Source organism: Monodelphis domestica, chromosome 2 (assembly GCF_027887165.1).
Source record: "Monodelphis domestica isolate mMonDom1 chromosome 2, mMonDom1.pri, whole genome shotgun sequence".
Lineage (NCBI taxonomy): Eukaryota > Metazoa > Chordata > Mammalia > Didelphimorphia > Didelphidae > Monodelphis > Monodelphis domestica.
Window position 1 is genome coordinate 143,083,986 of NC_077228.1, and position 9,687 is coordinate 143,093,672.

General features: G+C 38.1%; 1 non-coding gene across 1 annotated transcript; it reads left to right on the forward strand.

Annotated features, from left to right (window-relative positions):
* Nucleotides 1-3,853: 3,853 nt before the first annotated feature.
* Nucleotides 3,854-3,960, forward strand: LOC130457733 (U6 spliceosomal RNA). The gene has a single exon (XR_008917013.1). It is a non-coding gene; the product is annotated as a U6 spliceosomal RNA (small nuclear RNA).
* Nucleotides 3,961-9,687: the final 5,727 nt, after the last annotated feature.

The following is a 9,687-nucleotide window of genomic DNA, read 5'->3' on the forward strand; positions in this document are numbered from 1 at the left end:
TATTTAGTCAAGCCCACCAAATCAAACAATCCTACCACTTACTGATTCCACCATTCTTTCCATTTTTTCAGTGGGTTTTGAAGCAATTGAAACAGCACTGATTTTCACTGAAGTACACAAAGGGGTCTGCTCTCCAAGGTTCTGAAATGCAGCATTTGAAATTTGAATTTTAATTGCGGGAGTCAAGGTAGCTTCATTTTATCCTGGCTCCTCAATTTTACACCCAGAGAAAAGCCATCTGTGAAAAGGATGAAAATGAAATAATTATCAAATTTAGGCAGAAGAAACTGAGTAAGTTCTTAATACACCCACATCCATTCACTAAAATTAAGGGCTCTGAACTCTACAAAACGGATTCCTTTATATATATATATATATATATATATTGCTGGTCCTTCTCCAAAGTTACAAAAGTTAATCCATGCCAGTGATGTCTAAAATCATGATAGGAATTTGCTGAGTGCAACGGGAAATAAATATATCCTTTTGCTTATGTATCATTCACTCTGGAACAAGGCACAGGCCAGGATAAGCATCTGGAACAAGGGTACCTGGTGGCAAAGGCAACCAAGCCAGTGGGGTAAGGATATGGATTAGAGACTGTGAAATAAGAAAAACCCAAGGTAAAAAGAAGCAAAGCTCTGGAATAAAGAGAAAATGCTATAGTAGTTTAAGTGGATTTAGTCAGAAGAAAGATGGGCCTTTTGGCCAGTGGGAAATCACAGCTCTCAATTCATGGGGAGAAAGGTATCATCTGATGTCACTCTACTCCTCATACCAACTGCAGTGATGCTGGTTCTTTCCAAGTCTTTCTACATAGCACCACAGGGGTTGACATTGGGCTGGACTGACATCTGCTGCTACTTCTTGCTGCATTCTGTGCTATTTGGAGATATTCTATTGATAACATCCTTCTTTGACCTTGCTTCTTTCTCCTTCCCCCTCCCAGTTTTCCTTACACTGTCATAGTTGTAACAATCATTTTTGTCCACTAACAAGACCTTTCTTTTATCTATTTGGTTCTCATTTGTTCTTTTTTTTTAAACATAAATTTAGTTTCTGACATGGTCAGTATGCATATTTTCTTGTCCTTGAGAAACTGTTGAATACAGGTGACTTACTAATACTAGTGGGTAAAAGTTAAAGCTAAATTTCTTATAGTATCCCTTTTAATACCCTTAAATTCCTCCTAAATGAAGCATCTATTTTCTTTGCATGCCTTGTCACCCTAACTTTATTACCATAATGCTATGCTGTTGAGCTGTGCAGACCATGTGCTTTTAGAATAAATATATATTAAAAAATAAAGCTGAGCTCCTGTCATATGGATTTTGGTTTAAGCTGTTTGGATTCAGCTGTTGCAGCTGAAGATGGGCTGTTGCTTACAGAATACTAATCTCAATTACTATTCTGGTCTGTTCTCTCATAAAAAAAGGCAAGAAGAAAGCCTATTTTGGGTTGGTCAAGCAAAATTATAGGTTGAGCCCCTAATTTGGAGACATTGTGCATGCTAGAAGAGAATCTAGGATTTGTCCTGGGGTGCCTTAGTTTTGCACAGAGCCATAAGTATCCCAATTTTTAGTACACACAACTTACATCTCCATAGAATTTTATGGTTTAAGAAGTGTTTTACCCAGAATAATCCCATAAGGTATATAAAATGGAAATTGATCCCCCTCTTTACAGAGGAGGAAAGCAAAGCTCAAAAACTTATTTGTCCATAATTGTGCAAATAATAAACTGAGTCAGAATTCGAATCCAGATTTTCTGACCTCATGTTCAGCATTCCTTCTACTGTTATCCTGTCTGCTGTCAATAATATTTCTTGAGTATTCGCTGTGTTCTCAGTCATAGATGGGGTTGGGGTAAGAATTATGCCATACTAGATTGAGATTGAGAATATTATTCTGAAATCTTTATGTACTGAGGATATATCAATTCTGATATATTTTTCATCAGTCTTCTTTAGATATTTAAACATTAGATGAGATCAAACCAGAAGATAAGAGAAAAAGCTAATCCTCACACTATCCCATTGATGCAAATAGTAACACATTGGCTACAAAGCAGTTCTAAGCTGTCAGAAAAATGATTCTCAAGAAAGAGAATAATAATTTTTAAATTAATGAAAAGGGTCACCATTTTTTTTACCAGTATCCTCCTTCCAGGCAGTAAGACATAGTAAAGAGAATTATTTTCTTCTTATTTAGCTAACCAGTCACCTCTTCTACAAGAGAGGGATATGCTCTTGGAAGATTTAGGGAAAAGGAAAAAGAGACAACTTTTTCATGTTTTATGAGCTTCTCCCATCATTTAGAAGTTTTGAAAGAAATAATTTTATATGTCATCATTTATTTTAGACCATTCTCCAAAATACAACTTTTTCACCAGAATGACGAGTAGAAATAGAAAAGGATATAAAAGGGGAAAAGCATTATCATTATGAGTTGCAGGAGAGAGATCCCTGCTCTAGAAGGATGCCACTAATAGAGCAAGGTCTATTTCATAGACTTGCAACAGTGTGTTTGGATGCCCCGACCCTTCTTAGGGAATGGGTTTGGAATCCTTACCCTTCCCATTATCTCCAAGGTCTACTACTACATTACCTTGGCTCATTGCAATAAGTGACAACTCTCAACGTTATTACAGAAGTGGAATTAGGCAGGAGTTACCATTGCTGAACCTTCCCAGGATCAGGACCTCAGATACCAAACCTCCATCCTATAGACCCCATGCCAGGTTGAAAGTCTAAGACACCAGGCTTCTTGCTGCCAGCACCTTATTGTAAAAATAAGACCTCAATTACCAGGCCCAACACTTGCTTTCTCATACAAGCAATCTTCAAGTCATGCATTGCCTCACTGAAAATGAGTTTCAGTTACACAAGCACTCTCATCTCAGAATACCCATTCACCTAATATCTGGAAAGAATAAACACAAAAGGAACAGAGGCACCATCATCTGGGTGGCAGAAAGTGTCTGGCTTCTCTCAACTATGCAGCTCAAAGCAATTCTTTTTACTCAAAAGCTTCCAAAAACGTGTGAGAATTCTTGGCTCAAATCTTTTATATGCACATTCAGTTCTGTCTCAGTTTCTCCCTGATATTCCATTTTCCAATGTCCTAGCCAATTAGAAGGCTTTTCATTATCACAAAGCTCTAGCCCCTCATTACTCAGGACTGGTTCCTCAAAATTCCACATGTTGGATTGGTATTAGACAATTAATATCTGTTCATGATATGTCAGAATTGGACTTTCATTGACTAGTTTCTCCATTACATATAGAAGATTGGAGCAAGGTCAGTTTTAGAAGATAAATATAAAAAAGGGAACGGTCCTATAAAAATAGTGCCAGGCATGATAACATTCAGATTGACCTGAGGCTGAGAAACTAAGGACAACACAAATCATTAAACATTATAGTGGGAGAAAAGGGAAGAACAAAGAGGGGATGGGACATTTGCTTGGGGTGGATGGGATAGTGATAACATGATAGACGAGTGACAAGGTTGCCCAATCCTTATTATGGATCCATTCTAGACTTTTTCCAGACATTGAAGACAAGTTTGTTGGCCCTATAGTTTGTAGACAGTGATCTTTTCCTTCTCCTTCCCTTGAAAAAAACTGAGACAATCGCTTTCTCCAGTCCCGAGTTAGTACCTAACACATAATAGTAGATGCTTGATGAATATTGAGTGATTGTTCAGAAGTCTTTGGTAGTAGTTCAACATTCATAATTTCTAGTTCTTTAAGGACCTGAATATCCTCTTCATCTGGGCTGGGTGACTTGAATTCATCTCATTATCTCCTTATTTATCTTGTTTTTCAATTCTGTCATTTTTTGTTGTTTCTTGTATAATATAAGAGAACACATATTCTAAAACCAGAATTATACAAAGAAGATTACTATAGTCCCTACAAAAGAATGTCATGCATATTTGTGAAGCATTCCACAATTTTTGTTTTGACTGCTGACATACATGGTTTCCTTTAAAGTCCCAACAAAAATCTTATTTTCTACAAAAAACCTTCCCCAACCTCTCTTAATTCTATTGCCTTTTCTCTGTTAATTATTTCTTATTTACTTCATATATTGTTGTACATATTTGTTTGCATGTTTTCCCCCATTAGATTATAAGCTCCTAGAGGGCAGGGACTTCCTTTATCCCTTTTTATATCTTTAGCACTTAACACAGTGCCTGGCACATAGTAGGTAATTAATAAATATTTATTGAATTGCATAATTCAATAGAAAGTCATTGTTCTGAAACTGAATGGACAGATAATCATTGTTTTTTTAAAAATCAGCAAGGGGGTGGTTTGTGGAATGGAGTCTCATTCAATAAGAGCTAGTATAATATGGCAGCCAAAAAAGCAAATGCAACTTAGAACTACATTAAGAGAGCTACAACTTCCAGGAATAATGAGGTGATAGTACCACTCTACTATGACCTTGTCACACTTCCTCTGGAGTATTGTGTTCATTTCTGGGCACCACAGTTAAGGACGCTGATAAGCTGAAGAGATTCAACAGAGGGCAACCAGGATGGTAAAAGGTTTTGGTGAGGGTTTCTTAGAAACTATGGCATATTCATTTCAGAGAAAATAAGGTTTAGGTGGGCCTGACATCTACCTTTGAGTATTTGAAGGGTTGTTATGGGGAGGAAGAATTAGAAGTGTTCTGTTTGATCCCAGAAGGCAGATCTAGGAACAATGAATGGAAATTGTAAAGAGGCAAAAAAAAAAAGGTTCAAAGATAGGAAAAGTTCCTGAAAATTAAAGCTGCTTAGTGAAATAGGCTACCTATGCTGCCTAACCCTTAGTCTCCACTCATATGGCTATCATCGGATCTGAAGCCCATATCACCACCTATGTAGACTTACAACTTTATCTCTACTGAACTTTCAGCTTCTTGTCTCTCTTCTATTTTTCTTCCTTCACACAGCTGACACAATAATTTTCCTAAAGGGACTTCTGGTCAAGATGGCGGTGTAGAAGCAGTGAAAGTTCAGACCTCAGAAACCCTTCCTTACCGATCGCAAACAGAGTGCTCCTAGGCCACCGAAATTCAAGCTGAACAACAGGATAGACCTGGGGAAACATCCTCCTGGACCTGGATCAAAAGGTACCACATCCCAAAAGCCAGAACTCTAGATCACTCGGATCTAACGGGTAGACAGAAAGAAGGTCCCAGGACCCATCCCCCCCAACCCAGAGTGCTGAGCCCACGGCAGCAGCGGGAACCTCAGGGCTCTGAGGACTCACCTTGAAAGCAACCTGAGCCAGTCTCCGGGGCACCCAACACAGATGGCAGGGAAACATAGAGAGAAGGGGGAAGCCTGTAGCCCCCTGGCTGGGTCCTTCCATCTGAGTCTCAAGGGAGGTCCCAGCTTTATGGCACCAGCTGAACCCAATCCCATCAGGAACCCTCAGAGCTACTGAAAGGACAGAAAACTCAGGGCTGGCAAAGGGGTTGCTCTGAAGAGCTTACCTTGAAAGTAACCCGGGCCAGTTTCTGGGCACTCAACACAGACTGTGGAAGAGGAGGTTGCTGCTTTTCTTTTTCTTCCTTTTTTTGGCTCTGGGATCATTTGGCCCACACCACCTGAACCTAATCCCATCAGGAGCCATCAGAGTCCAGGCAAGCCACTACCCCTCCCCCCTTAGAAAGCAGGGTCTTCTGAAAAAACAGAAACCTAGAGGCGAAGTCAAGATGGCAGCCTAAAAGGAGCATAGACCTGGCAGCCTGGCCAGAGCTTTAGAGATCCTCCATATCTGCTCCAGCCGTCCAGGAAGTTTAAAACTCAGAGTAAACCCAGCCCAACTAAGCTGAACTCAATCCCATCAAAAGTCTCCAGAACACAGGGAAGCCCGGGCTCCCCATCCATCCTCATTGACTGCTGGACTTTAAGCCAATCAAAAGCCTCCAGAGGACAGGAAAGCTCAAACCCCCAACAACCCTCCCTCACAGATTACACCAAGAGATCCTCTGTTAAAGCTCCAAGAGGGGAGACTGATAAAAGTCCCTAAAAAACAAAAAAATGAGAGGAATAAGAGCACAGACAAATACAGGGAGGAAAGAAGGGGTGAATTTGAACAAACAACAGAAACAGAAGAAAGAAACTACAATAGACAGCTACTACTCACCAAATGGAACAGAGGGGGAGAGATCAGCAAATGATAAACCAGAAATCCCAGCAAATTGGATACAGGCTGTGGAAGAACTCAAAACACAACTAAGAGAGGCTGAAGACAATTGGGAAAAGAACTTAAAAATTAAGATAAGTCATCTGGAAACAGAGGCACTTGAACTAAAACAAGAAAATAGTGTCCTGAAAGCCAAAATCATCCAGCTGGAAAATGAGGCAAAGGAGATGAAAGACGAGATAAAGAGGATGAAAGACGATCTTCAAAGAAACTCAGACCAGAAGGAAAAAGACAACCAAAAAGCCAAAGATGAAATCCAATCTTTAAGAACCAGAGTAAAACAACTAGAATCAAGTGACCTCACAAGGCAGCAGGACACAATAAAACAAAACAAAAAGAATGAAAAAATTGAGGAATATGTGAAGCATCTCATTCACAAAACAGATGATTTAGAAAATCGTTCAAGAAGAGACAATTTAAGAATAATTGGACTACCAGAAGACCACAACAAAAGAAAAAGCCTAGACATAATACTAGAGGAAATTATCCAGGAAAACTGTCCCGAAATCCTAGAACAAGAGGGGAAAGTGGAGATTGAAAGAATCCACAGATCACCCCTTGTATTTAATCCCCAACTGACAACACCAAGAAATGTTATAGCCAAATACAAAAACAATCAGATGAAAGAACAGGTATTACAAGCTGCCAAGAAGAAACCATTCAGATACCATGGAAACATGGTGAGGATAACACAGGATCTGGCTGCATCCACACTGAAGGACCGAAAGGCATGGAATATGATATTCCAGAAAGCAAGGGAACTAGGCCTACAGCCAAGAATAAAATACCCATCAAAACTGACTATATTCTTACAGGGGAAAGTATGGTCATTTAACACAACAGAAGAGTTCCAAGCATTCATAAATAAAAGACCAGACCTGAACAGAAAATGTGAAGTCCAACAACAGAACTCAAGAGAATCATGAAAAGGTAATTAAAAAAGAGGGGAACAACAACAACAACAACAAAAAAGGTTTTTTTTAAGAGACTCAATAAGTTAAAATGATATGTATCCCTATAAGAAAAGAAGTCATGGGCAACTCTTAAAAACTGTTGCTATCACCTAAGCAGCTAGAAGAACTACACTCAGAGGGAACAGTGACAAACTGTATAGGATGAAAGGACAAGACATAAATAGGTATATAGATATATGCATGCATAAATACATATACATGTGTATGTATATATATATATATATATATATATATATATACATACACATGACTACAGCTAAAAAAGAAAAGAGGTTATGACTAAAAGAAATGGGAAAAGAAACAAATGGGGGTAAATTTATATGTCACAAAGAAGCTCATGGCGGGAGGGGGGAGAACATCGATACACTGGAAGGGTAAAGAGGTTGGAGATAGGAAATACTCAACTCTTACGTACTTTGAAACTGACCCAAAGAGGGAAGAACAATCCAATCCATTGGGGAAGAGAATAGATTTGCGCCCTATAGGGGAGTAGAAGGGTAAAAAACAGACTGGTGGGGAGGGATGCAGTACAAGGGAGGGAGGGGGGGGAATTTTTAAAAAGACTACAGGGGAAAATAAAGGAGGGAATAAGAAGGGAGGGGGGTAGAAAGGGAAATACAAGGGGGACTGATTTAAAGTAAATCACTGGACTAAAAGGTAGAGCTGAAGAAGAAAGGTTAGAATTAGGGAAGGATATCAAAATGCCAGGGAGTCCACAAGTGACAGTCATAACATTGAATGTGAATGGGATGAACTCACCCATAAAACATAGACGAATAGCAGAATGGATTAGAATCCAAAACCCTACCATATGTTGTCTCCAAGAAACACAAATGAGGTGGGTAGACACCCACAAGGTCAGAATTAAAGGATGGAGTAAGACCTTCTGGGCCTCAACTGACAGAAAGAAGGCAGGAGTGGCAATCATGATATCTGATAAAGCCAAAGCAAAAATAGACCTGATCAAAAGGGATAGGGAAGGTAATTATATTTTATTAAAAGGGACTTTAGATAATAAGGAAATATCACTAATCAACATATATGCACCAAATAATATAGCACCCAAATTTCTAATGGAGAAACTAGGAGAATTGAAGGAAGAAATAGACAGTAAAACCATATTAGTGGGAGACTTGAACCAACCATTATCAAATTTAGATAAATCAAATCAAAAAATAAATAAGAAAGAGGTAAAAGAAGTGAATGAAATCTTAGAAAAATTAGAATTAATAGACATATGGAGAAAAATAAATAGGGATAAAAAGGAATACACCTTCTTCTCAGCACCACATGGCACATTCACAAAGATTGACCATACATTAGGTCATAGAAACATGGCACACAAATACAGAAAAGCAGAAATAATAAATGCAGCCTTTTCAGACCACAAGGCAATAAAAATAACGATCAGTAATGGTACATGGAAAACCAAATCAAAAACTAATTGGAAATTAAACAATATGATACTCCAAAATCGTTTAGTTAGAGAAGAAATCATAGAAACAATTAATAATTTCATCGAGGAAAATGACAATGGCGAAACATCCTTTCAAACCTTTTGGGATGCAGCCAAAGAGGTAATCAGAGGTAAATTCATATCCCTGAGTGCATATATTAACAAACTAGGGAGAGTAGAGATAAATCAATTGGAAATGCAAATTAAAAAACTCAAAAGTGATCAAATTAAAAACCCCCAGCAGAAAACCAAACTAGAAATCCTAAAAATTAAGGGAGAAATTAATAAAATCGAAAGTGATAGAACTATTGATTTAATAAATAAGACAAGAAGCTGGTACTTTGAAAAAACAAACAAAATAGACAAAGTACTGGTCAATCTAATTAAAAAAAAGAAGGAAGAAAAGCAAATTAATAGCATCAAAGATGAAAAGGGGGACATCACCTCTGATGAAGAGGAAATTAAGGCAATCAGTAAAAATTACTTTGCCCAATTATATGGCAATAAATATACCAATTTAAATGATATGGATGAATATATACAAAAATACAAACTGCCTAGACTAACAGAAGAGGAAATAGAATTCTTAAATAATACCATATCAGAAAATGAAATCCAACAGGCCATAAAAGAACTTCCTAAGAAATAATCCCCAGGGCCTGATGGATTCACCAGTGAATTCTACCAAACATTCAGAGAACAGTTAATCCCAATACTATACAAACTATTTGACATAATAAGCAAAGAGGGAGTTCTACCAAACTCCTTTTATGACACAAACATGGTACTGATTCCAAAACCAGGCAGGTCAAAAATAGAGAAAGAAAACTATAGACCAATCTCCCTAATGAATATAGATGCAAAAATCTTAAATAGGATACTAGCAAAAAGACTCCAGCAAGTGATCAGAAGGGTCATCCACCATGATCAAGTAGGATTTATACCAGGGATGCAGGGCAGGTTCAATATTAGGAAAACCATCCACATAATTGACCACATCAACAAGCAAACCAACAAGAACCACATGATTATCTCAATAGACGCAGAAAA